General features: G+C 47.8%; 1 pseudogene across 1 annotated transcript; it reads right to left on the reverse strand.

The window, feature by feature from the left end:
* Positions 1–573: 573 nt before the first annotated feature.
* On the reverse strand, positions 574–27,777 carry LOC311631116 (large ribosomal subunit protein eL21-like; annotated as a pseudogene). The gene is made up of 4 exons: positions 27,620–27,777; positions 24,480–24,607; positions 23,799–24,205; positions 574–673 (listed from the first exon to the last, which is right to left on the reverse strand). The product of its transcript is annotated as a large ribosomal subunit protein eL21-like (transcript).
* Between the last annotated feature and the right edge of the window lie 10 nt (positions 27,778–27,787).

Below are 27,787 nucleotides of genomic sequence, written 5' to 3' on the forward strand. Positions count from 1 at the left end.
TAACCCTTTGTTTTAACCCCATTGATGTCTTTTTATTTATCTCATTTTTTTTCTCTAAGTGGAACATTCCTCATAATTGCCATTATAATTTCAGATTTCAGATTATAATGTCCTTAAGGGCTTACAGAGACTAAGCCTTTTTAAACATACGATGGTGCAAGGTGACCTTGGTAGTGATGGTGGGAGTAGTGATGATGGTAGTGAAGGCAATGATGGCAGTAGTGGTGGTAAGGGTGGTGATAGTGGTGATGGGGATGGTGGGGGTAATGTTGGTGATGGTGATGATGGCAGGGGTGGTAGTGATGGTGGTGGTGGTGGTGATGGTGGTAATGATGGCAGGGGTGGAAGAGATGGTGGTGGTGGTTTGTAGAGTATAAACAGGGGCTGAGCAGTAAAGCTAAAGAATGTAGTCTGCTGCCACGTGTCTCTGAAGTTGAGCTGCGTAGAAGGAAGCACGCACCATTACGGACACTGAGCCTAGGAATTCCAGGTAGTGAGCAGCGGCCACGGGAGACGCACAAAGGTGACCCACCTGCTCTCCAAGGCAGCAGCTGCTGGAAGGGCCAGTTCTCCTCAGGAGGCAGTTCCACCTTCCTGCAGAGGCAAAGGAGGCTTCACAGTGCTGGCCACATCCACATCATTCACTCCAAAGCTGCTGAAGTCTGACAACTGCCTGGGCCAAAAAACCGCATTCAGTTACTACAAGCTCAGCTTTGACCAATGCTGCCTCCTAGTGTCCCTCTCCACCCTCGCTGTGTTTGCAAAATGCTCCAGGAAGGCGTGAAAGGTGACTTGATTGCTTAGGTTGGGGCTCAGCAACCTTTCTCTGTACCGGGTCAGGCAGCACACAGGCTCTGCAGCCATGCCACTTCTGTCGCAGCTGCTCAGCTCTGCTGTCCTGGGCGCAGCAGCTGCAGACAGTGCTAAGCCAGCAAGTGGCTAAGTTCCCATAAAACTTTATTTATGAATACTGATATTCAAAATACACATAATGTGCCGAAACCGGTTTGGCTCAGTGGTAGAGCGTCGGTCTGCGGACTGAAAAGTCCCAGGTTCGATTCCAGTCAGGGGCATGTACGTTGGTTGCGGGCACAGCCCCGGTAGGGGGTGTGCAAGAGGCAGCTGGTCGAGTTTCTCTTTCATTGACGTTTCTAGCTCTCTATCTCTCTCCCTTCCTCTCTGTAAAAAAATCAATAAAATATATTTAAAAAATAAAAAATAAATAAAAAAATAAAACCTCCTTCGTAGAATTGCACATTATGGATGGACCATCCTTTTAAAAACAAAAAACAAAAAACAAAATACACATAATGTTTACAAGCCCTGCAACACTATTCTTCTTTTGTTGGTTTTCCCAACCATTTAAAAATGTGAAAGCCATGCTGGTTAGGCTCAATGGACAGAACGTCGGCCTGCAGACTGAAGGGTCCCAGGGTTCCATTCCAGCCAAGGGCGCATGCCGGGGTTACGAGCCCCAGTAGGGGGTGTGCAGGAGGCAGCTGATCCATGATTCTCTCTCATCATTGATGTTTCTCTCTCTCTCTCTCCCTCTCCCATCCTCTCTGAAATTAATAAAAATATATATTTTTTAAATGTAAAAACCATTCTAACCTTGAAGGTCTTAATAAAGCAAGTGGCAGGCTGGATGGCCACGGCCGGCTTCATCCAGTGCCCCACTGAGAACAAGCCCGGCTGGCCCAGCGTTTCCTCTGCCTCAAGGAGCCAGAAGGCTGGGAGCCAGAGGACGACCCCTCAGAGGAACATAAAAAGCATCCATCTGTCCCGCTTGTCTTTCTGTCACGAAGCAATTTGAGCCCTGGCAGGTGTGGCTCAGTTACATGAGTGTCGTTCCATGCACCCAGAGGTCACAGGTTTGATTCCCAGTCAGGGCCACTCCCAGGTTGCAGGTTCGAGCCCCTGCCAGGGGAGGGGAGCACGCAGGAGGCAGCCTACCAGTATCAGTGTTTGTCTCTCATCATTGATGTTTCTCTCTCTCTTTCCCTCCAGCTTCCTCTCTGACATCAATAAAGATATATTTTTTAAAAAGAAAGCCAATAGTAAATAGAAAGAATTTGAAGAAACTGCAAGAAGGTCCCCTGTGCCATTGAGCAGCTGGCAGCCACAGACTGATGCCGCCTGTCACACTCCCTGGTCCCAGAGTGGAATGTGACATGGCCAAGGCACGGTCCCCAGGGTTCCCAGCCTCTCTGTGGAGCCTGTAACAGTGTCTTCAAAAAGAAAAACATCAGCCCTAGCCGGTTTGGCTCAGTGGATAGAGCATCCACCTGTAGACTGAAAGGTCCCAGATTTGATTCCAGTCAAGGGCATGTACCTTGGTTGTGGGCACATCCCCAGTGGGGGGCATGCAGGACCTGGCAGCTAATCGATGTTTCTCTCTCACTGATGTTTCTGACTCTCTCCCTCTCTCTTCCTCTCTGTAAAAAAAATCAATAAAATACATTTTTTTTTAAAGAAAAGAAAAACATCAACATTTTGAAGTGAGGATATTTAAGCTGTATTTTTGTTTTCTCTTTAAAGTGGTGCCACGGGCTACTTCTGTCTTTGCACCTGGTGTTGCTGGTACCCTCACTGATTCCTTTTCCTTTCGTGGTTTTTGCTTTATTGATCCTAGGCTTGCGGGGTGGGATGCTGAGACGTTTGGTCACGCGGGCAGAGCCTCTCACAGCGCAGTGTCTGGGCTTCCTGCCGACTGGCTTGGAGCGAATGCAATCACAGGTCCGTGGTTGCTGGATGAATTAAGGGTACCATTTTATTTTATTTATTTTATTTATTTTTTCTTACAGAGAGGAAGAGAGAGGGATAGAGAGTTAGAAACATCGATGAGTGAGAGTCATCCATCAGCCGCCTCTTGCACATCCCCTACTGGGGGATGTGCCCGCAGTCAAGGTACATGCCCTTCACTGGAATCGAACCTGGGACCCTTCAGTCTGAAGACTGATGCTCTATCCACTGAACCAAACCGGTTTCGGCTAAGGGTACCATTTTGAAGTTTATTTTCATATTCGGATTTACGGTATGCATGTCATGTTCCCCATACTCTGTGCATTATCTCACATGGACAAGTCCTGCGATCTTCCTTTTACCTGCCAGACCTCTGACTGTGCTGTGTGTAGCAAGGGATTTCCTCACCTGGTTCATCATTTTGTCTTTTTTTTTTTTTTTTGGTTATGTTTGTATTTTAACAATTCCATTGATCTACAATTACATTTATACTTATGCTAATTTTTCCATGTTTTTTTTTTTTTTGGGGGGGGGGTGTTGTTGTTGTTGTTCATCCTCACCTGAGGATATTTCTCCATTGAATTTTAGAGAGTGGAATGGAGGGTGAGAGACAGAGAGAGAGATACCTTGTTGTGAGAGAGACACATAGATTGGTTGCCTCTCACATGCACCTGAACCAGGACCAGAGATGGAGCCTGAAACCCAGGTACATGCCCTGGGGCAGAATTGAGCCTGCGACCCTCCAGTCCTTGGCCAACACTCCACCCACTGAGCCACACCGGTGAGGGCCATTTAGTAATCTTCAAGGCCGCAGCGGGACTGGAAGCACCGGGCCAGGCTGCGTCCTGCCTGTAGGTGGAGCCCCTCCCGTGACTGAGCCCTGAGCGGACGGAAGGGACGGAGGACTGGTGTCTTGAGCAAAGCTGGCCTCTTGCTGTGAGGTCAGTTGAAGATCCTTCACCAATAGTGAGCACATGGCAAGGTCACAGCATTTCCCTCAAACAGACAAGGAAGAGGTCTTTAGTGCCAGACACACACTTCCCAGGGCCTGGCTCAGTGCTCCCTCCCTCCGCCTCTCCAGTTGGAAGAGTGCAGAGCGGATTCTTCTGGGCATCCTGCCCCGGATGGGCTGTCATCCGGGGCGGGCAGGGCTGGGAGGAAACCTTGGAAGGAGCTCCCGGTCTTATGTTACCAATAATCTGCCGATAGCCATTTCCCATTCGGGATGTGGACAAGGCGGATGAAAATTCATCTTTCTCTCCAATATGAATTTTCCTCAAGTAGGACGTGGAATAAATAAATTTAAAATTGTGTGTGTGTGTGTGTGTGTGTGTGTGTGTGTGTGTGTGTGTTTTGGGGGGAGGGGGAGGTGGGAGAAAGAAGGGAGGACAGGATACAGCTCCCACAGGACACTCTGGAGGTTCTAACTGCTTTGTTCTGGCTGCTGGCTGTCCCAGGGGGGGATGAAGGAGGGAGTTACTATGTGGGCAGAGGCAGGAACCAGGTTTTAACTTCTGGGAGGCAAGATCTTGTGATAGCAGCCCAAAAGGATGAAGACAAAGTCCAAGTATTGTGCAACCACCCTGATGCAGTCCTAACAGATGGTAGGCTTCCCGCTGGGGGGCAGCTGGGGAAACTAGCAGAAGTGCAGCCTTCTTCCTAGACAAGAGCATGTACACTGCAGGCCTGCCCTGCACTGGGAATACGCACCATGTTTTAAAGATGCACACAATTTCCCATCAAAGTCTCGTGTTCCTCCCCCACTTAAAAATAAATAAATCCGCCGAAACCCGTGTGGCTCAGTGGATAGAGCGTCAGCCTGCGGACTGAAAGGTCCCGGGTTCGATTCCGGTCGGGGGCATGTGCCTGGATTGCGTGCACATCCCCAGTGGGGGGCGTGCAGGAGGCAGCTGGTCGTGATTTTCTCTCATCGATGTTTCTAACTCTCTGTCCCTCTCTCTTCCTCTCTGTAAAAAATCAATAAAAATATATAAAAAATAAAAAATAAATAAATAAATATAAATAAATAAATAAATAAATAAATAAATAAATCCTGCTCGGCCGGCGTGGCTCAGTGGTTGAGCATCAACCTATGAACCAGGAGGTCATGCTTTGATTTCCAGTCAGGGCATGCCAAGTTGCAGGCTCAATCCACAATGTGAGGTGTGCAGGAGGCAGCCAACCAATGATTTTCTCTTATCATTGACTAGAGTCCCGGTGCACAAAATTAGTGCGGGGGGGGGGGGGGGGATGTGTCCCTCAGCCCAGCCTGCACCCTCTCAAATCTTGGATCCCTCTCACAATCCAGGACTGCTGGCTCCCAACTGCTTGCCTGCCTGCCAGCCTGATTATCCCCTAACCACTCCCCTGCCACCCTGATAGACACCTAACTGCTTCCCTGCCAACCCAATTGCCCCCAACTGCCCTTCCCTGCTGGCCTGGTCACCCCTATCTTCCCTCCCCTGCCAGCCTGGTCACCCCTAACTGTCCTCCCTGCAGGCCTGGTTGCCCCTAACTTCCCTTCCCTGCTGGACTGGTTGCCCCTAATTGCCCTTCCCTGCAGGCCTGGTTGCCCCTAACTGCCCTCCTCTGTTGGCCTGGTCACTCCTAACTTCCCTCCCCTGCAGGTCTGGTTGCCCCCAACTGCCCTTCCCTGCCAGCCATCTTGTGGCAGCCGTTTTGTGTCCACATGGGGCAGCCATCTTTGACCACATGGGGGTGGCCATCTTGTGTGTTAGAGTGATGGTCAATTTGCACATTACCTCTTTATTATATAGGCTGTTTCTATCTCTCTCTCTCCCTCTCCCTTCCTCTCTGAAAATAAATAAACAAGCAAATAAATAACAGTAAATCCTGCACACCAATAGGGGCTGGAGCAGAGTAGCAGCTGCTTCCTGTGAAAGGAATGGACCATGGACCGTGCAGCTCGTCCACCGTCCTCACCACCAGCCCCCGTTACCTCACTCCTGGGCGGCTACTCTCATTTGCTTTATCTGCTTGGTCCCTAAGGCACACCCAACCCTCAACCCTCCTTTCTCCCTTATCCCCCCACCCCCCCCCCCTCCACCCCCTGCTTAAAGTTTCAAAGGAAAATGGGAGAGTCAGTTTCTGAACCCTCCTCTTTAGTTTGATAAAGAGAGGGAATTACCCTGTGGCTTCTTTTCACCTTTAGAAAAATGTCTGCAATTCTTGACTAAATTTGAAATTGGAATCCTAAAGGCAAGGACATGGTGGGGAGGGAGAGGCAGGGGACAAAGATCCCTTCCTGGAGGGAAAACCAACCCAGGTTTAGAAAGTATGAGGAGATGGGTGGGTCCTGACTTCCTAAGAAGATGAAGATGAAGGAAGATGAAGGAGGTCCCAGGACCCCGCCCTGTGGTGGCACCCCGCCCTGTGGTGGCCATGGCCGTTTACGCTTTGGTTTCAGTTTTAAGTGCTGGCTTTAAAGGGGACTTCCCCCACCAAAACCAGGAAGAGCCCAGAACTGGAGACGCCCTAGAGCAAGGCACAAACTGCGTGAATTTAACTCTGCAGCAATAAAGACCAGATGCCGAGTGTCCACACAGCTGCCAGCAGCTGGAACCAGCCAGGTGACCATCAAGTAGGAGATTGAGGGCCTTTCACAGACAAAGCCCTCAGGTTTGTGAAAGCACAGATCCTGTCGTAGAGGGTGGAAAAAGGAAATGAAAGTTCATGCATAGCTATGGGGAAGACGAAAAGTCTGTGCCAAGTCAGTGTGAAGACAGAAGTGGCCCAAGGTGGGCTTTCTGATGGAAGATAAAGGGGTCAGCCAGGCGTCCCTGCCCCCCAAAATGAAAAGTATACCTCACATCCAGCCCCAAGCTGAGGAGAGTAGAGAGGATGCTTTTATATATCCTATATAATAAAAGCCTAATATGCAAACAGACCAAATAGTGGAACAACCAGTGGAATGACCGGTGGCTATGATGCACACTGACCACCAGGGGGCAGTCGCTCAGTGCGGGAGCTGCCTCCAGCCCGCAGGCGCCAGGCCAGCCAAGGCAGGTGCCAACAGGGCCACCCTTATCATTCCACCGGTCACCCCACAGATCAACCCTGATCACAGGCCAGGCCTAGGGACTCTGCATAAATGACAAATGTCATGCACTGGGCCTCTGATATATATATAATTTTATTTTAAATCCTCATTCAAGGATATTTTTCCATTGATTCTTACAGTGGAAGGGAGAAGAGGGAAAGAAACATCAATGTGAGAGACTCATGCACACGCCTGGAAAGGGGCCAGGTACAGAGCCTGTAACCGAGGTATGTGCCCTGGATCAGGGACAAACCCAGAACCCTGCAGTCCACGGGCCAATGCTCTATCCACTGAGTCAAATTGGCTAGGGCTTTTTAAAATATATTTTTATTGATTTCAGAGAGGAAGGGGGAGGGAGAGAGAAAAAGAAACACCAATAATGAGAATCATTGAACAGCTAACTCCTACACACCGACCATGGCCACCACAAGAGGCATGTGCCCTGTCTGGGAATCAAACCATGACCTCCTGGCTCATAGGTTGATGCTCAACCATTGAGCCACACTGGCCAGGCCGAGAGAAATGCTTTTTTTTTTTTATTAAATTATTATCTGTGTACATATTTAAACATTGCCCCCCCCCTCCCATACATACCCTCCCTCCCCAGAGTTTTGTGTCCAATGGTTGTACTTATGTGCATGTATAAAAGTCCTTCGGTTGATCTATTATCTCCCCCAGATCTTCCTCCCCTCCCCGCTGTAATTTGACAGTCTACTTGTTGATATACTGTCTCTATATCTATCTTTTGGTTCATCAGTTTATAATGTTCTTTATTATCCACAAATGAGTGAGGTCATGTGGTGTTTCTCTTTCATTGATTGGCTTATTTCACTCAGCATGATGTTCTCCAATTCCATCCAGGTTGCTGCAAATGATGAGAATTCCTTCTTTTTTATGGCAGCATAGTATTCCATTGTGTAGATGTACCATGGTTTTTTGATCCAATCATCTGCTGATGGGCACTTAGGCTGTTTCCAAATTCTGGCTATTGTAGATTGTGCTGCTATGAACATAGGGGTGAATTCATCCTTTCTGATTGGTGTTTCTAGTTTCTTGGGATATATTCCTAGAAGTGGGATTACTGGGTCAAATGGGAGTTCCATTTTCAGTTTTTTGAGGAAACTCCACACTGTTCTCCACAGTGCTTGCACCAGTCTGCATTCCCACCAGCAGTGCACGAGGGTTCCTTTTTCTCTGCAACCTCGCCAACACTTGTCGTTTGTTGATTTGTTGATGTTGGCCATTCTGACAGGTGTGAGATGCTACCGCATTGTTATTTTGATTTGCATCTCTCGGACAATTAGTGACTTTGAGCATGTTTTCATGTGCCTTTTGGCCTTCCTTCTGCCTTCTTTTGAAAATGTTCTATTTAGGTCCATTGCCCATTTTTTAATTGGATCATTCATCTTCCTTTTATTTAGTTGTATAAGCTGTTTGTAGATGTTGGAGATTAAACCTTTATCAGTGGTATCATTTGCAAATATGTTCTCCCACACAGTGGGCTTTCTTGTTGTTTGAGAAATGCTTTTTAAAAAAAATAGATAATACATTAAATATTTAAATGTATTAAAACAGTAAAGTTTTCCTCTCATCATCCCTCAAACACCCAGTTTCTCTCCCTAAAGGAACTATTCATTTCTTTTTAATCTTCCAAAGCTGGTTTACACTAGCTTCTGTATATATTCAGTTTACATACACAAGCAAGATGTTTTCTCCTATTTTCTAAAATAGGCAGCATATTATAACACAGTTCAGGCACTTGCTTTTTCACTTCTCAGTATATCTTGGAGAATGTTTCAGGACAACACACAGTTTCCTCTTTGATTTTATGCGATGAATGCTCATTTAACGTTGTGGGTCGGTCCTGTGACTTTAAGTGAAACAACATATAATGAAACCAATTTTACAATAGGCTAATGGTATAAACAGGCATCTATCCAAGAGAGTTAAGTTCCTATGGCACATAGGCACCTGTTATTAGAAAATGACATTGACAGAAACATTAGTTGAGGACCTGTTGGAGGGCTGCATTTCTCTGTGTGGTGGCACCATCTCCTCTCCTCTTCTCTTCTCTTCTCTCTCTCTCTCTCTCTCTCTCTCTCTCTCTCTCTCTCTCTTTAAATTGATATTTTACAGAAAGGAAGGGAGAGGAATAGAGAGTTAGAAACATCGATGAGAGAAACATCAATCAGCTGCCTCCTGCACACCCCCCACTGGGGATGTGCCTGCAACCAAGGTACATGCCTTTGACCAGAATCGAACCTGGGACCCTTCAATCCACAGGCCGATGCTCTAACCACTGAGCAAAACCGGCTAGGGCTTTTCTTTTTATATAATATATTTTTATTGATTTCAGAGAGGAAGGTTGAGAGAGATGGAAACATCAATTATGAGATCGGCTGCCTCCTGCTTGCCCCGCACTAGGCGAACCCAGGACTCTGCTGTTTTGGACTCTGAGCCAAACCAGCTAGAACCATCTTTTTTTTTTTTTTTTCAATATATATTTTATTGATTTTTTTACAGACAGGAAGGGAGAGGGATAGAGAGTTTGAAACATTGATGAGAGAGAAGCATCAATCAGCTGCTTCCTGCACACTCCCCACTTGGTATGTGCCCCCAACGTGTGTACATGCCCTTGACTGGAATCAAACCTGGGACTCTTGAGTCTGCAGGCCGACACTCTATCCACTGAGCCAAACCGGTTAGGGCTAGGACCATCTTTTGAATTAATGTTGAGCGTTAAGGTTATTTCCAATCTTTGTTATAATCAATAGCACTGCAGTGTACAACCCTGTTCACATGTGCTTTCTTACACGTGAAAATAAAGGTATATTCCTGGAAGGGAAAATTTAGCTAGTTATTATTTCCTTCATAAAACTCATGCCAACTTTACCCTCCCTTTGCAATATAGAGCAGTGCTCCAGGCATGAATTTAGATGATTTCAACCCTCCTGTGCTGAGTAACCGCCCACAGAGAGCACAGGAGAAACAGCCCCTGAGGATGCGTGGAGGGAGGGGGAGGGCTGCTCTTTCCTTCCAAAGCTCTCCCATTATACTGTAATTTTTCAGTTATTAAATTCAGAATGGTCATTTGTTTATTAGTCTCCCCACACCTCAACAGCTAAGACAGGGCCTTATTCACCTTTGTACCTCTAGGATCTGGCCCAGAGTAGGTGATCAGAACATTCTTATTAGGTGGGTGAACAAATAAATTGAGCTCCTAGGTTCCATCTAACGAACTATAGAATAAGGACTAAGGGCCGAAACCCTTTTGGCTCAATGGATAGAGCGTCGGCCTGCGGACTGAAAGGTCCCAGGTTCGATTCCAGTCAAGGGCATGTACCGTGGTTGCGGGCACATCCCCAGTAGGGGGTGTGCAAGAGGCAGCTGGTCGATGATTCTAACTCTCTATCCCTCTTCCTTCCTCTCTGTAAAAAATCAATAAAATATATTAAAAAAAGAAAAAAAGAAGAAAAAAAAAAAAGAATAAGGATTAAGGCTATAATAACCTAAAAGATTGCTTGACTCTGCAACTTTCCCATGTTTGGGGCTTTTGTCTTCTTGCCTGAGAACAATTAGCAATTAGGTCCGATCTAATAAGGATGGAATATGCAAATTGACCGTAACTCTGTGACAAAGATGGTGGTGCCCACAGACAATAAGGAGGGAATATGCAAATTGACACAGCAAGACAAGAGGTAGAAAGGCAGCTCTGGCCGGGGCAAAGGCGGTGCTGGCAGCCAGGGGAAAGAAGGCCTATCCTGCACGAATCTCCGTGCATCGGGCCTCCAGTCAAAAACAAAAAGGGCTTCTAGAGTGTCTTCACTCAGCCAGCAGGCATCCTCACCCTTCAGGCCCACACTGAGCATAAAGCCAGGCCGCAGCTTCTGCCCATAGTGCCAGGTCATGGCTCCGCCTTGCATATGTTCATGCAACATGGAAGTATTTCCTGAGAGCTGCAAAAGTACCGGGCACTGCCAGGACCGGTTTGGCTCAGTGGATAGAGCGTCGGCCTGGGGACTGAAAGGTCCCGGGTTCGATTCCGGTCAAGGACATGTACCTTGGTTGCGGGCACATCCCCAGTAGGGGGTGTGCAAGAGGCAGCTTATCAATGATTCTCTCTCATCGATGTTTCTAACTCTCTATCCCTCTCTCTTCCTCTCTGTGAAAAATCAATAAAATATATATTTAAAAAAAAAAAAAAAAAGTACCGGGCACTGTGCCAAGGTGTCTGCGCTCCACCGTGGCAGGATCACAGAGCATTGCCCCCCCCCCCTCATGGGGCACGTTTGTTGCTTCCCCACCCTTCAGGGACCCATCCCTCCTTATCTGCCACAAGACCCTGCCGCTGGCCCCTGACCTCAGATGGCTTCAGGGCCCAGCAAACAAGTCACTCATTAGAGTGGCTGTCAGGGCTGTTGCAGGTCCTAGGACTAAATAAGAAGCATTCCCCTTCTGGCTGGAACTGAGCTGCAGAGCAAGGGCAGGAGTGACTGTAGCCATTTGTTGCCACAAGCCAGGGTCAAGGTGCTGAGAACGGATCTCAGAGATGGGAAGTGAGATGAAATCATCAGGGGTGAAATCAGCCCCTGACGTTTGTATCCAACCTTGGCTAAAGTTAGATGGAGCCCCCTGGAATTTTCAGATTTGTGAGCCAATACATTCCTTCTTTGCTTAACCTGTGCATGCCAGGTGTTCGGTTAACATGCAATGGGGTTCAAAGAGCTTCTGGGCTGGTAGACACAGTGAGGGGCTAGATGCTAGGAGGATGGCACACCCAGAGAGGGCATGGACGCTCTGCCTCCGATACTTGGCCCCAGGCGTCCCTTCCATCCAGCTGTTCCTTTATAATAATGTGGTAAATGTAAGTAAGGTGTTTCCTTGATTTCTGTGAGCCATTTGTTAAGCACTGAAAATGGAAGAGCGGCTGGTAGAAACCCCCACTGTACAGCCAGTGGGTCAGAAGTACGGGTGGGAACCTCTGACTTGCAATGGGCATCTGACGTAGAGGCCGTTGTGGAACTGAGCTCCTAACCTGTGGAACCTGGCGCTACCTCCAGGTAGACAGTAGCGAATTGAATTGAATTGTTGGACACTCAGTTGGTGTCCAGAGAGCCGGAGAATTGGTTGGTGTGAGTGGGGGAAATCACACATTGGGTGTCAGAAGTATTGTGAGTAAAAACAGTTCAGATCTTCCCTCTTCTCAATCCAGACAACATGGAGTCATCCTCTCTGCCCACCAGCCCTGTCCAATCGCTTGACAAGTTATTCTGATTTAACCTCCCAAATATCTCTCATTTTCCCTCTTTGCTTTTAATTTTTTATTTTCTTTAAGCCTTTATCTGAGGATGTTTTCATTGATTTTTAGAGAGAGGAAGGGGGGAGGAGGGAGGGAGGAAAAGAGAGAGAGAGAAGAAGAAGAAGAAGAAGAAGAAGAAGAAGAAGAAGAAGAAGAAGAAGAAAAAGAAGAAGAAAAAGAAGAAGAAGAAGAAGAGAAGGAGGAGGAGGAAGAGGAGGAAAGGGGAGAGGAAGAGGGGAGAGGGAGAAGGGGGAGAGGGGGGAGAGAGGGGAGGAGAGAGGAGAGAGAGAGAGAGAGAGAGAAATGAGAGGGCAGGGTGGGGTGGGGCTAACTCCTGACTCCATTTTGCACTATAGGGCAGGGTGAAGCTATCCTCCCTAGCCCTCACCCAACCAATCAGGGTCAGCCAAAGCAGTGACATCATCACCCCTATAAAACCCCTTGATCTGTTGAAGCTCACTCTCTTCCGCCACGCCGCTGTTGGTGGAAGTGGGACAGAGCCCATGCTAGCATGGAATACAGGCTTTCTGCTATTGCATCGGACTCGGCTCCCTGGTGGTCTTCGGGAATCACGAAATCTGGGCACAACAAGAAACATCGATAGCTTGCCTCAGACTGAGATGGAAAGTGATGGAATGCCCCAAACAGGGAGGGAACCCCTCAACTTAGATACGTGCCCTGACCTGGATGCAAACCCACAACCTTTTGGTGTGTGGGACGACACTTCAATCCAACCAACTGAATCACCCCAGCCACTCTTTACCTTTCATTCATCCATTTCCTTATTCAGTCACAGATATTTATTGAATTACCTTTTCAGGTCAGGTTTTGTCCCAGGCATTGGAGACCCAAAGACCAATGAGACCTTGCCTGTGCCCTAGGAAAATCACGATCTAATTCAGAAATCAAAATACAACCATAGAGCGATGGGATTCATGCAGAGACAGAGAAATGCACAGAGCCTCACAGAGCCCAGATTAGGGGTTCCCGTGTTACCAGAAAAGGACTGGGCCCGTGTGGGTCTGCCTCCGGCCAGCCTGTAGTGAGTGGACTCCTGACTTCCTGCAAGAAAGATTTCACAATACAAGTCCAGGTGACGTTGAGAGTATGTTTATTAAAGCTGGGGACAGTGACACAAGGAAGGGCTTAGGGTAGAAGCAACAGGAGAGAGCCTGGGCGGGGCTGCTTTGTTTTTCAAGAAATGTTACGGGAAAGAAGTGAGCCAAGGTGGGGCTGCTGTCAGCTCCCTGGAGAGTTAGAGGAAAGGGGGGGGGGGTGGTCTTGGGGACGGGTTCAGTGGATTGGCTGGCGATGAGCTGCTGCTGCCTATTGCTCCCCTGGTTGTAAGCCTGGTGGGGACCCTTAGAGTTTAGGAGATGCCTTGGGGGCGGGGGGGGGAAGAAGAGGGGAAAGGGAAAGGCCAGGGCATGCTTCCGGGAGGGAGAGCATACCCTCCATCCTTTGTCTTCAGGGTTTTAAGGGCTGGGGTTTTGGGGAGATCTTAGGGGAGACTCTCAATAGAATATTCATCAGCTTTATGCTAATGAACCAAAACAATATTTACTCCTTTAAAAAAATGTTTTTAATATGTTTTTATTGATTTCAGAGGAAGGAAGGGAAAGGGAGAGAAAGCTAGACACCTCAATGATGAGAGAGAATCTGCATGCTCCCTACTGGGGTTTGAGCCAGACACTCAACCACTGGGCCACACTGGCCAGGCTCCATTGATTTTTAGAGAGAATGGAAAGGATGGGGAGAGACAGAGAGAGAAACATCCATGTGAGAGAGATTCACTGATTGGTTGCCTCCCGCACACGCCCTGACTGGGGCCAGGGATGGAGCCTGCAAGGAAGGTACATACCCTTGACTAGGAATCAGACCCTTAGCCCTTCAGTTCATGAAGCCAAACTGGATAGGGCGATTTACTCCCTTAACTTCATCTGTCCTTGGGTGTGGATGGCAAATGGAACTTTTTTTAAAAATGTATTTTTATTGACTTCAGAGAGGAAGGAAGAGGGAGAGAGAGATAGAAACATCAATGATGAGAGAGAATCATTGATCAGCTGCTTCCTGCAAGCCTCCCACTGGGGATCGAGCCCACAACCCGGCATGTGCCCTTGATCGGAATCGAACCTGGGACCTTTCAGTCTGCAGGCCGACGTTCTATCCACCGAGGCAAACCGGCTAGGGCAGAACTCTTTTAAAAGTTGGATTTCTGTTATCTCTCTCCCTGAATAGGGTGATTTAGGCTATTAATACTTTGATTAGGGAGGAGAAGTGCAAACCGTTTACTCTTAAGTGTCCTTGGCTAGTGAAGACAGGATTTGTGATTTATTAGATGGCTGTGAACCGCTGGGCCCTTTAACCCTCTGTCTCAGTTTCCCTGTCCGTTTGTCCTGGCTCACTAGCCTCTCCACCGCACCAGCTGGCAGTGGTGGGGATGGGAGAGGAAGTCAGTGAACTTTTTTTCCTGGAAGTGATACCTGAGTTTTAAAAGTTTAAAGACAGAAAGAGAAGTGGCCACGCCAACAGGAGAGGGAAGGCCACAGCAAGCACGGCGGGCAGCGTGGAGAACGGCCCCGAGGAGGGGGCTGCGTGGTCCGACTCCACCGCCGGCTGAATGCAGGCTCTCATCACTCCACACCGGGGCGAGAGAGCAGCCCCCGTTCCCTCCGCTACCCCCAGGAAAACCTCTCTAACGCTCCCATTTGACTTCCTGTCCCTCCTGCACGGAACCCTCACTAGTTCCCCTTCCTGATCCGTGGCCTCTCAGCCTCTTCTGTCTTCCTGGAACTTCCGGCCCTGCCTTGGTGGATTCATACTCAGAGTGACTCAGAGGTGACTGATTGCACAAGGACCCCTCCCACTTTCACGGCCTCCGTGGTGCACGCACTGCATTCCAGGGCGGTGAACTTCGCCTGTTTCCGAGTCTCCCTCCTGCTCAGGGTGAGGGGGTGAGGACACGGACCTCCCCGCACCAGCCCCAGGCATGGCCTGCAGCGGAGCTTCCGAAAATGAGGAAACAAGGGTGAAAATGCAGCCCATGACCCAGAAGGTAGAAGCTGCTATAACATTGAGACCCTTTAGACCTAGAAGGAGCTGGATGTGAGGATTCCTGACTGGAAGGCTGGTGCCTCAGACCCTTCCCAGCCAAGGCCCTGCCCTGGCTTCTCCATCCAACCTGCCTCCCCTTGGTCCATGGAAACAGCTAGAAGCCCATGTACAACCCCGGGTGGGTACTTTAGGGCACTATGTAAGGTGTCTGTGGCTATTATTCTTGTGAAGCTGTTAATTATGTAGAATAAAGCTTAGGGTACATTATGCCTGACTAGTAAACGCTTTTGAATTTAAAAAAAAAAATTCCCAGTGGCTCAGTGGTTGAGTGTTGACCTATGAACCAGGAGGTCACGGTTCAATTCCCAATCAGGGCACATTCTCTGAGTTACGGGCTCAGTCCCCAGTGTGAGGTGTGAAGGAGGAAGCTGATCAATGATTCTCTCTCATCATTGATGTTTCTATCTCTTGCTTCCTCTCTGAAATCAATTAAAAAATAAATATTTTTTAATTCAAATTGAATTAAATTCTTTAAAATTTATTTTAGAGAGAGGAAGGGAGGGAGAGAAATTTTGCTTTGTTGTTCCACTTATTTATGCATTCATTGGTTGATTCTTGTTTGTGCGCTGACTGGGGATCAAACCCCAAACCTTGGTGTATCAGATGATGTTCTAACCAACTGAGCTACCTGGCCAAGGCTAGGTGAATTTTATTTATTTACATTTAAACAATAAGTTAAGGAGGAGTACCCCTCTGCCCCCATCTCCCACTTCCCCAGTTCCAATCACTTGCTGTGACTACTGTTAACAGTTAGGTGTGTGTCTATATAAATGTGTGTGGAATTTTCACCCTTCCTCCTAAAATATTTTTTGTTTGTTTAACAGCTTGGTGGGTGTCTCTGCCAATATACATAATTTTACTTTAATGCTTTTAATAGCCAAATTGTAAGAGTTCGGCAAATTATGGCCTGCGGGTCGAAGGTGACCTAGCCCCTAAATCAGGGGTCCTCAAACTTTTTAAAGTGGGGGCCAGATCACGGTCCCTCAGAGAGCTGGAGGGCCGGACTATATGAACTACTAATTCCTACTGTAACACCTTGGCTGCGCTCACTGCCCAAAAAACCTGGCGGGCCGGATCAGACTCCCCTGGGGGCTGCATGTGGCCCGCGGGCCGTAGTTTGAAGACCCCTGCCCTAAATCAATGTTCCTGGAGCACAGACAAGCCCATTCATTTTGTCTTCACTGCTTCTGCTTCACAACAGCTGAGTTGAATAGTTACATCAGAGACTCTGTGGCCCATAAGTCTAAAACATTACTCTCTGGTCTTTTACAGAAAAAGTGTGGCAACTTTGCAGGAAATGGCGGTACGATGCTTTATTTAACCCTATAAATAATATTTAAATTATTTCCATTTGTTCAGCATTACAAACAACAATTAACACCTTTTTTCCCACCATACCAGTCAATGGTCACCTGGGTGTCAGTGAGTGAGAACACAACTGAATGCGAACCCAGTGTGTCCACACAGAAAGATTACCTTTAAAAAGGTTCTTCAAGCCTGGCCTGTGTTGCTCAGTGGCTGAGCTTGACCCATGAACCAGGAGGTCATGCTTCAACTCACAGTCAGGGCACATGCCTGGGTTTCAGGCTCAGCCCCCAGCAGGGGGCATGCAGGAGGCAGCGGATGGATCATTCTCTCTCATCATTGACTACAGGCCCGGTGCATGAAATTCATGCATAGGTAGGATCCCTAGGCCTGGCTGGCAATCAGGAATGATATGTGGGGAGATTGGCAGGGCGATCAGGGGCTCACCACTGATACCTGCCATGGCTAGTCTGGGGCCTGCAGGCAGGGGGCAGCTCCATCATTGAGCATCTGCTCCCTGATGGTCAATGCTTGTCATAGCAACTAGTTGTTCCACTGTTCTGTATATTTGCATATTAGACTTTTATTATATAGGATATTTTCATCCCTCTCTCCCTATCTCTTCCTCTCTCTCTGAAATCAATGAAAACATATTTTAAAAAGGTTCTTCAAGTTAACAGATCCAGGGGCTCAATGAGGGACTCTGGGATTATAAGCAACGGCCAAAGTCATTGTGGCAAAGGGCTATATAGAAAGATTTTATTTTCATGATAAAGAACCAGAACACCCAACAAAGAACACCAAAGCACACTCCAGGGTCCAGCTGAGGTGAAAATTCAGGGATATAAAACAACCAATGGCCTCCTCTCAAGGATGGCAAGATATAAAAGAGCCCAAAAGAGAAGGAAAGGAAGGAAATTAAGAATTACCAACCGTATGCCAGGTGAGTGAGCCAGATGATTGATGAACAGGAATGTTAAACAGCCATTGTAAGGGCACTCACTGAGATGCGATGGGGCTCCAGCAGCACAGGCAGCTGGGAAATGTTGGACTCAACCCTCTGAGGCCTCCAGCTTGGCTGACTAACCAGAAAACCAGATTCTTTCTCACCACTGATGTTTCTCTCTCTCCCTCACCCTTTCTTTCTTTGAAATACATTTTTTTTTAATATTTTTAAAAAACGGAACAAAATCTTGATATATGCTACCACATGGGTCAGCAAAGAAAGCCTGATGCTAAGTGAAAGAGCATACACAAAGGCCAAATGCGTATGTATGATTCCATTTACATGAAATGTTCAGATTATGCAAATTCATTGAGACTGAAAGTAGATAAGTGGTGGCCAGATGCTAGAAGGAGGGGGGAGGGGGGTGGGGAGTGATTCAGTGGCTACAGGGTGATGAAATGTTCTAGAATTAGATAGAACTCTGTGAATATGCTAAAAACCCCTGTATTCGCCTTTCAGAAGGCTGGACCTCAGGGCATGTGAATAAAATTCTTTCAACAGGTATATGTTGTTACACCAATGGACCGACCATACTCATTGGTGATTTGAAGTTTCATCCCAAAGATCTGCCTTTATACGTAAGAGAGAACACTCATTTGGCATCTCACCTAAGCCCTGTTCCAGCAAATCCAGCTAGTTCCTTTTTGAAACCAAGTCCTCTTCGGGTGCTGCTACCAACGGGCCTGCTTCAGCCAGAGGGCTTCCCGAGGCCTGCTGGCCCCACCCCACGCCTCAGAGCCAGTCGGGCTTCCTTCCTGCACATGGTGCCCTGCCTGCTCAGTCCACTGCCACCCTGATGGGGACAGGATTTCATACCTCTTCCAGGATGGGGCATAGCCTTCTTAGGAGCAGAGATAGAGGAGAGAGAGAGAGAGAGAGAGAGAAAGAGAGAGAGAGGACAGGAGAGGAGAGGAGAGGAGAGGAGAGGAGAGGAGAGGAGAGGAGAGGAGAGGAGATGAAAAGAAGTGCTTGATATTCTGCTTTTTTCTTTCTTTCTTAATTCCTTGAATGAATTTACCCATTCACTCTTTCATTCACACATTATTCTTATGTACCAGGCACAGAACCAAGCCCTGAGGAAGACATGTTTTCTGCTTTACTTTTGCTCAGAGAGGAAAGGGGGGGAGGAGGGGGGCGCGGAGAGAGTTACAGAGAGAAACATCAATGATGAGGGAGACTCATTGATCGGCTGCCTCCTACACACCTCACAATGGGGACGGAGCCCAAAACCTAGGCACGTGCCCCAATCGGGAATCGAACCCTCTCCTTCTGATTCATAGGTCAATGTTCCACCACTGAGCATGCTGGCCGGCTCCTCCTCCTTCCTGATTTCCGCCAGCTGCCCTCCTGGCTGACTTTCCTCTGTGGCCGCGGGGCCCTGATGGCAGAGGTCCTCTGTTCCTGGGGCCCGTCAGCAGCACCTCCGCAGCTTCTGACAACCTTGCATCTTCCTATTTCAAAGCCCATGTCCACTGGAGTCCAGGTCCTGGACTCAGAGACGCCTCTTGCCCACAGTCTATTTATAATGAAAGGACAGAGGGTCCTGGGCGCTGTCCAAGTGCCACGCTGCCATTGGGATTTAGGGAAGGACAGTTAACAGCGCTGTCTTCGTTCTGGCGGAGGGTCCCTCGGGCAAGGAGTAGATGAAATAACTCCACACCGGACTGGATGGAAGGGGCCGCTGGGTCACCAGCTGAGAGGGAGGCCACAGGAATAGACCCGGAGGGAGTCCCGGCACAGGAAAGGTCAAGGTGAGTCCCGTGTGCCAGGTACGTGGAGCACGGTTTGAGGCAATGTGGCAGGGGTGAGGGCATGGACAGCCACCTCTCAAATGTTATTATTATTTTTTTATTTTTTGTTAATGCTCACCAGAGACTATTTTTTCCATTGCTTTGCAGAGATAGCGGACTGGAGGGGAGGGAGGAAGAGGGAGAGAGAGAAAGAGAGACAGAGACAGAGAGAGGGAGAGAGACAGAGAGAGAGAAAGAGGAGAGAAACATTGACTGGCTGTTTCCTGCACATGCCCCAATTGGGGGCGGGGAGTGAATCCGCAGCCCAGGTACCCGCCCTTGACCGTGAATCAAACCCACAACCCTTCCGTCCACCGACTGACGCTCTAACCACTGGGCAGCACCGGGCAGGGCTGGCTTATTATTTTTAACTGCTGTGTGTGCCTTCCTCTTTGTGGACCACACCTTGCCTACTTTAATCATAAGGCGATAGCAACAACAGAAACAGTAAGTAACACACTCCCCTAGGCTGACTCTAGGCCAGACACTGCACTCTGTACTTTACCAGAGTGAACAGCTCTATTGGGTGGGAGGGGCCACTGTTTATGCTCCTGGTCAGTGGCCCCTGGGGGTCTCCCCATTAGAGTCCTGAAGAGGTGGCCTCCACATGGGGATGGTGGGCAGCAGTGGTGCAGAGAGAGCTCAGGGTACTGTGTCCCAAAGAGTCCAAAGGAAACTCAGAACCCTGGCAGAGGGTAGCCTGAGACAGTGCCCAGCAACAAAGGAACAAGGTGAAGCTCAGAATCAGGAGCCAGGCTGCAGCCTGAGATTGGAAAAGCAGTCAGAGTGGGAGGTGGGCTCCTAAGGGGACAACCCTCAGCACCCCGTGAACGGGCTGGTGCTGCAGCATCTGATCCCAAACCCAGGTCTCCACCAAGAGCTCCGGGCTCCTCACGGAAAGATGGGGCTCGGATCTGGACAGGACGTGCAGGGGTGATGCCGGTGCAGATTCCCAGGCCTGGCTCCCCCAGGGGTTCCGACAAGGCAGTGCCCAGGAGAACAAGAGCAGGCTGAAATGTTTGGAGTGGTGTTCAAAGATCCAGTCCATGGGGAGGGCAAGAAAGAGAGTAAGACAGAACAGCAGGATCCCAACAAAAGGCCAAGCCCGGGGCTGGGGGGGATCATGGGCAGGGCAAGCAATGGCTTCGGAAACACGATGTAGGCTCCATGGGGGTCCCTGGGCTGTAGGCTCCAGTAGCCGGCGCATAAAGCAAAGGCGTGGGAAGCAAAACGCAGCTCGGGGATCGAGCACGGCTGTCAGAGCGGAGTCTGTTCCCAACGTGCTCCCTGGAATGAAGGTGGGCTGGTGGGCTGCAAAACAGGACGCGGATGGAGACAACGGGACAGCATTGTAAACCAGGATTAATTCTAGACTGTAATCAAGAATAAAAAGCTTTTATTTGAGCAAAAGGAGCTGCTGCCCAGGAGACAGAGATTCGGGCAGCAACCTAAATCAGGTCCCACTGAGACGAAAGAAGGGCAGGCTGCCTTTTACGCTGCAAGTTCCCACCCACTTCGGTCCCATTTATGTAAGTGAAAACCCAAATTGCGCAGTCCCGATTAGCTAGCGTAGGTGCATAAGGATACAATGTGTGCAGGTCGGATTGGACGGGGCAGGTCTCAGTGGGTGGAAGGATGAAGCCTGGGTTTCCCTGCCGTCGTTGACTCGGAAGGTGTAAGCGAGCCAGGTATCCTGAGTTCAGACTGACGTTCTTCCTGGCACATAGCGTGCGTGAGGAGCCTCCATCAGCAAATGGCCACTAGACTCTTAAAAAAATATATATATATATATAATTGATTTTTTTACAGAGAGGAAAGGAGAGGGAGAGAGAATTAGAAACATTGATGAGAGAGAAACATCAATCAGCTGCCTCCTGAACACACACCCCCACTGGGGATGTACCGGCAACCAAGGTACATGCCCTTGACCGGAATGGAACCTGGGACCCTTCAGTCCGCAGGCCCACGCTCTATCCTCTGAGCCAAACCGGTTTCAGCCACTAGACTTTTTTTATTTATAAAATTTGGGCTCTCGAATGGTCATAGGGAGTCCATCTCAGCAGATAAATTCCTTCTCCGGGTTCATATTAAAGGGATCTTCTCGGGGTCCACAGAGTCCCAGGGAAAAGCTAAGGGCGAGCCTAGCAGACTGTTTACAAAATGTCAGTCTTGAGGGGCTGGGCGGAAACGAAGTACCAGGGGGCAAGACAGGACCAGACATCCTGGGATGAGATGCACAGGGTGAGAAAGTGTGGTCAGAATGGGGATAGGACACAGTCCTGAGAGAGCTCCCCGGAGCCACTAGGAGTGTGGTCAAACGTGGTTCCATGCCCCCGGGGGAGGGTCTGTGAAAGCACCGCCGGGCGGCCGGTTCAGACAGAAGCTGGGTCCTTCCCTCCTCCCTCAACTGCACCACCGGGCTCAGGCGGCTCCCACACGCGTGTCCCAGGAAGAACTGGCTCTAGAACTTGTTAGAGAAAGTGGCAGCGGCCCAGCTGTGAGCCAGTGTTTCTCTTTTTCTTTTTCTTTTTTTTTTAGTCCTTGAAGGAAATGGGCCTCTGTGACCCATCTTCAGCAAGGACCGCTTTTGATGGAATCCTTGCCGAATTTCCTCAGGGCAAACAGGATGTAAGGAGGAGGGAAGAGGATGTAAAAAGGAGCTGTGGGCGTGGGCCAGCATCAGGGTGGAACCCACCCCCCCTCCAGGCGCCTGCCTCAGCTAGACAGTGGGAGGCAGAGACAACTAAAAAAGGCCTCAGCCCAATTTTTTTATTTTTTAAAAATATTTTTATATATTATCTTATTGATTTCAAAGAGAAAAGAAGAGGGAGAGAGAGATAGAAACATCAATGATGAGAGAGAATCATTGATTGGCTGCCTCTTGCACAGGTCCCACTGGAGATTGAGCCCACAACCTGGGTATGTGCCTTTGACCGGAATCAAACCCAGGACCCTTCAGTCCACGGGCCAATGCTCTATCCACTGTAGTCAGGTAGTCAGCCCAATTTTTTTAAATGGCCCAATGAGAGACAGCAAGATCTAGGCGACTTATGAGGAAACCAGTGATGCCATCGTATTCAGCCAATGAGGAACCAGAGAAGGAACTGAATAAATGGGCTGTGTTCACTGCCCCAGGTGTGCCTGCACAACCAAATGGACACCCGCTCTCGAGAGAGAGAACGTATTAACACTCTCGTATTTTGCCAGCCTTCTGTCTCTGAGTCCGTTATTTGAACTTGGGCAGGTGAGCATTTCTCACAATCCTCACCCAAGTACGTTTTCCCATTGATTTTAGAAAGAGTGGAAGAGAGAGGGAAAGACAGTGTTAGCATAAAAACATTCAAACCTGTAAAGAATTTTCGTGAGTTTATTTGAGCCAAACTGTCTACAATCGTGGAAGCAGAATCTCAATGAGTTGGGATAATGGTCCGGAGAATGGTGGTTTTTCACCTACCGTATTTTTCCATGTATAAGACGCCCCACACTTTTCCAATCCAAAATTAAAAAATCAATATTTTAAATGTTTTTCTCTTAAGGCCTTCTTCTTTTTTGGCATCTTAAGGAGTTGTTTCTCCTGTTTTCTCTATTGTCTGATCATATACTCAGTGGGAAGAGGTCCAAATTGTCTCTCTGCAGCTCTATATCTATGCTCTTTTGCATAGCTGATTACATTCAGCTGAATTTTGCAGTTAGACAATTGTTTACCGGTATTTACCTTCTTTTTTTTTTTTTTTAACACCTTTATGGGCTCAGAATGCTCCGGTCCCTGTTGCCCCTGCACACTCTCCACCTGCACCTCCAATTATGGCATCAGCTGACCTCAGTAACAATAAGGCTCGTGATTGGAGGAAGCCTGTTTGACAAGTATGGGCAGCTCCCTCCTTGCCTGGCTTCCATGTATAAGGCGCCCCTCGATTTTCAGTCTACTGATTTTTAGAAAAAAATAGCATATAATACATGGGAAAATAGGGTATTTTTATACACTATTTTGAAATCCATTGATGATAGATTAAGAAGTCAGAAGAAAGCACAGCAGGGGAAACCTCTGGGATTGGCTGACAAGTAAATTGATAGGCACATACTTCTTTTACTTAGGTGGGTACAGGATAGTTAACAGTCAACAACTAACATGATGACAATAACAATGAAGGAATTTATGGCCTCTATTCTGGGCACCCAGGAGCATTTGGTTGTACCCTGAGAGGTCCAGAGAAAAAGGGAAGTTATAAGTTACCCTGACATTTCAAGGGTATGCTATTAGAGATGCAAAAAGACAGATAGGCTCAGTTAAGGTAAAGGTTGACCTTGGCAGTGAAGATACCGGCCCAGGATGTGACCACCCACCATCACTGCTTTTAGTTAAAGTGTAATTTCAGACGATCCTTTGTGGTTACTTTAGGTCTTTGAGTCTGCAAGACCGCCATGCAGGCCTTCCCTGAGCTGGTCAGGTTAGCATGTGGCCCCTTTCATCCACACACTTACCATGCCATGAACTCATAGGGAATGTGTTCCGGCCGCTCAGGCTCCTTCCCATTGGTTCTCACAAAGCATGCTTCTCCGGGTGGAGCAGGCTGGCACTTCAGCTGAACACAGGTACCTTTCTCTTGGCTTCCTCCTTTTCCTGATCATTTTCCTTCACATGTTTCAGGAAGCTATCTCGGCTCTTAGAGAGCTTAATATGCTCAATACCTACATTAACTCTCTTGGCAAGAACCTTGCCCTTACCTTGTTTGTTCACAGCAATGCCCACTGCATGCTGGGTGGCTCAGACTCTTCAGTTCTGCCATGGTACCATGTGTGGGGCATTCCTTTTTGAGCAGTGCCCATTCCCTTGATGCCCACAATATCACCTTCCTGGTAGATTTGCATGCATGTGGCCAAAGGAACAACTCCATGTTTTTTCTTGCTCTCTCTTTTTTTTTTTTAAATATATATTTTTATTGATTTTTTACAGAGAGGGAGAGGGACAGAGAGTCAGAAACATCGATGAGAGAGAAACATCGATCAGCTGCCCCCTCCCTCAACCCCCCCTCAAACCCCCGCCCCCCCCCCAGCACACTCGCCACTGTGGTATGTGCCTGCAACCAAGGCACATGCCCTTGAACAGAACCAAACCCGGGACCCTTGAGTCCGCAGACTGACGCTCTATCCACTGAGCCAAACCTGTTAGGGCTCCATGTTTTCTAAAAGGCCTAGAAAACATATAGCAGGGGCCTCTCCTCTTTTCCTTTGTGTTGTCATTTGGTGAAATACTGGAAGATGGCAGTTCCGGCCAGAAGGCAATAAATGTTCTTATACCAAAAAGAAGAAATGAGGTCTAGATAGTCAGTAACTTGCTCAGGGTCATACTGATGGTGTATGGCAAAGTTGGGATTCAGGCTCCAGTTTGATTCTGGAGCTCATGTCCTTTTGTTATTCTAATGCTACCTCGGAAAGCAGGAAGGAAGAGAGAGGGGTTGTCAGTCTCAGTGCCTGAGATCATTCACTCATCCATTCATTCATTCAAGGAATATTTTGCTTATACTATGTGTGAAGTACAGGGGATTCAGAGATGAATGAGATAAGATTTTTGTCCTTGAGTAGCTCAGAGTCTAGCATTTAAACCTATTGTTGTATGTGGGGCGATGAAGAAAAGGAAGTATGATTTATTAAGAAGATCAAGGAACCAAAACCAGTTTGGCTCAGCAGCAGAGCGTCTGTCTGCGGACTGAAGGGTCCCAGGTTCGATTCCGGTCAAGGGCATGTACATTGGTTGCGGGCACATCCCCAGTAGGGGGTGTGCAAGAGGCAACTGGTCGATGTTTCTCTCTCATCGACGTTTCTAGCTCTCTATCTCTCTCCCTTCCTCTCTGTAAAAAATCAATAAAAATATATTTAAACACAATCTTTGCTTTAAAAAAAAAAAAAAGAAGTAGAAGAAGAAGATCAAGGAAATAAAACATTGAAGTTGCTCTCATCCCTCTCCTTCCCTCTAAACATCCAGAGTCCTCTGATCTTTTGGATTAGATATACCCATATTTTACCCTCTAGCATTGAACGAATTGGGGGGGGGGGGGTGGATTTACTGTGAAACCGTTGAAGCTTAAGCTTCAGGGTCCCTTGTTTCCTGAAACAAAGCCTTCTGAGGCCTTTGATTTCTGCTGCCTCAAGTTCCAGAATCCAAGACACCCAGGGATTCAATGCTCCAAGAATCTTCTCAACAACCTCCCTGTGGGCAGGAAAGGACACACACAATCTTAAGGGGCCAGAAGTAGGACTGAGGCAGTGCTGTAACTGAGCAATGAAGGCAGGTCACTTGTGGTCAAAGGACTTCCCCGTGTAGGAAGCTTTCTATCCATCTGTCCAAAGAAAATCAAACCCTGAAGAATTTGACTGTTAAAAACAAACAGCAGGCCCAAAATGGAGTCTTTATGCTAAGCCCCTCACCAACAAATTGAAACTTAATTCGTTTGGGCTCTCCCAGAGATGGGATCTTAAACCGATCGATCAAGAACCACCGAATCATCTCTAGGTAGGTGATCTGCCTGATCAACTCCTGCCATCCTCTGAAGGAAAAAGTGACTTTGCAAGAACCAGTCACTTTTTTGTCTAGTATAACTTCCTCGTTCCCTCTCCCTTCTCCCTATTAAAGTATTTCATTTTCCACAGCTCCTTGGAGCTCCTTTCTATCTGCTAGTTTGGATACTGATTCATGAATTGTTGAATAAAGCCAACAAGATCTTTAAAATATATTCAGTTGGCCCTAAGCAGTTTGGCTCAGTGGATAGAGCTTAGGTCTGCAGACTGAAGGGTCCCAGGTTCAATTCCGGTCAAGGGCATGTACCTTGGTTTCGGGCACATCCCCAGTAGGGTGTGCAGGAGGTGGCTGATGGATGTTTCTCTCATCGATGTTTCTAACTCTCTATTCCTCTCCCTTCCTCTCTATAAAAAAAAAAAAAAATCAATAAAACATTTTAAAATAATAAAATAAAGTATGGGAGATCCAACCTGCACTTAAAAAAAATGTATTCAGTTGAATTTTGTTTAACAACTGTTTTACACTCACCCAAGTCATAAGTGATTCAAGACTAAAAAGGTGTGTGTGTGGGTTTTTTTTGTGTGTGTTTTTTTTTTTTGTGATGTTTTATTGATTTTTTACAGAGAGGAAGGGAAAGAGATAATCTGAAACATAGATGAGAGAGAAACATCGATCAGCTGTCTCCTGCACACCTCCTCCTGGGGATATGCCCTCAACCAGAATGGAACCTGGGACGCTCTATCCACTGAGCCAAACCGGTTAGGGCAAGACTCGAAAGTTCTTAGTGTGAGAACAGTAGGCCTCACTGGCAAAATCTGCCAGGCGGATCCACAAAGCATGCCACGCTACATGGGTGAGTGAGAACATGTGACTCCTTAGGGCAGGTACTGTACCTGCTGTGCCTACTGTCACATCTCTGGCAGCTGGTACAGCCCTTGATCTATGGGAGATGCTCAATAAAGACTGTGGTTAAAAGAGGAGTTGTTCTTGTGAGAGATACCTATTTTCTCCCAAGATGTACTGGCAGTCTTTTGGACTAGCTCTCTCTAAATTAGTAGCATGAGCCAATACCATCAGAGCATCTTTATCCTTGGATAGCGTGAGAGATACACTGTAATTTCTCCAGGCAAACCACACGCAAGCCTTCTGTTACATGACTCATTACCTGCGAGCACCCACCTTGTTGTATCATCCCAGGGCTCTTTTCCAGAGGATGTTTTAACTCCTGGCTGGGTTTGGGGGAGACGTGGATGACACACTTAGAATCAATACAGGCTGCAGGGGCTTGCTTGCTCCCCCGTCTTGTAGTGATTCTATTCACTTCACTATCAGAAGGCCTCATTTTCTGATTTTCCTTAGAGCAATCAATCCTCCAAAAACCCCATTCTTCCCAGAATCTATGTGGATTTGTGCGGTTTGGGGGTTTCTTTTTATTTTTAATATATATTTTTATTGATTTCAGAGAAGAAGGGAAAGAGATAGAAACATCAATGATGAGAGAGAATCATTAATCGGCTGCCTCCTGCAAACCCCACACGGGGCATTGAGCCTGCAACCCAGGCACGTGTCCTGACCGGGAATGGAACCATGACCTCCTGGATCATAAATGAACTCCCAACCACTGAGCCACGTGAACTTGGGCTGTTTTTTGTTGGTTTACTTTTTTGGCAGAATTTTACGGTTTTATTAACACAAATACAATGTGTACACAGTCTATTCATCTCCTTCGCTGCGCAGTCTGGCACTGGGGTTGGTGACCTGATGGCCAGCTGGCTGCCCTTCCCACATGGCTTTGCGATTCTGAGGAGACGTGTGAGCGATCTCAGCACAGTGACATGTGTTGCACATCAGCAGCACTTCAAGCTCCTTGACCCTGTGGACCAGGAACTTCCGAAAGCCACTGGGCAGCATGTGCTTTGTTTCTGTGCTGCTCCCATAACCCATATTGGGCATT

Source organism: Pipistrellus hanaki, assembly GCF_964339955.1.
Source record: "Pipistrellus hanaki genome assembly, chromosome: 12".
Classification (NCBI taxonomy): Eukaryota; Metazoa; Chordata; class Mammalia; order Chiroptera; family Vespertilionidae; genus Pipistrellus; species Pipistrellus hanaki.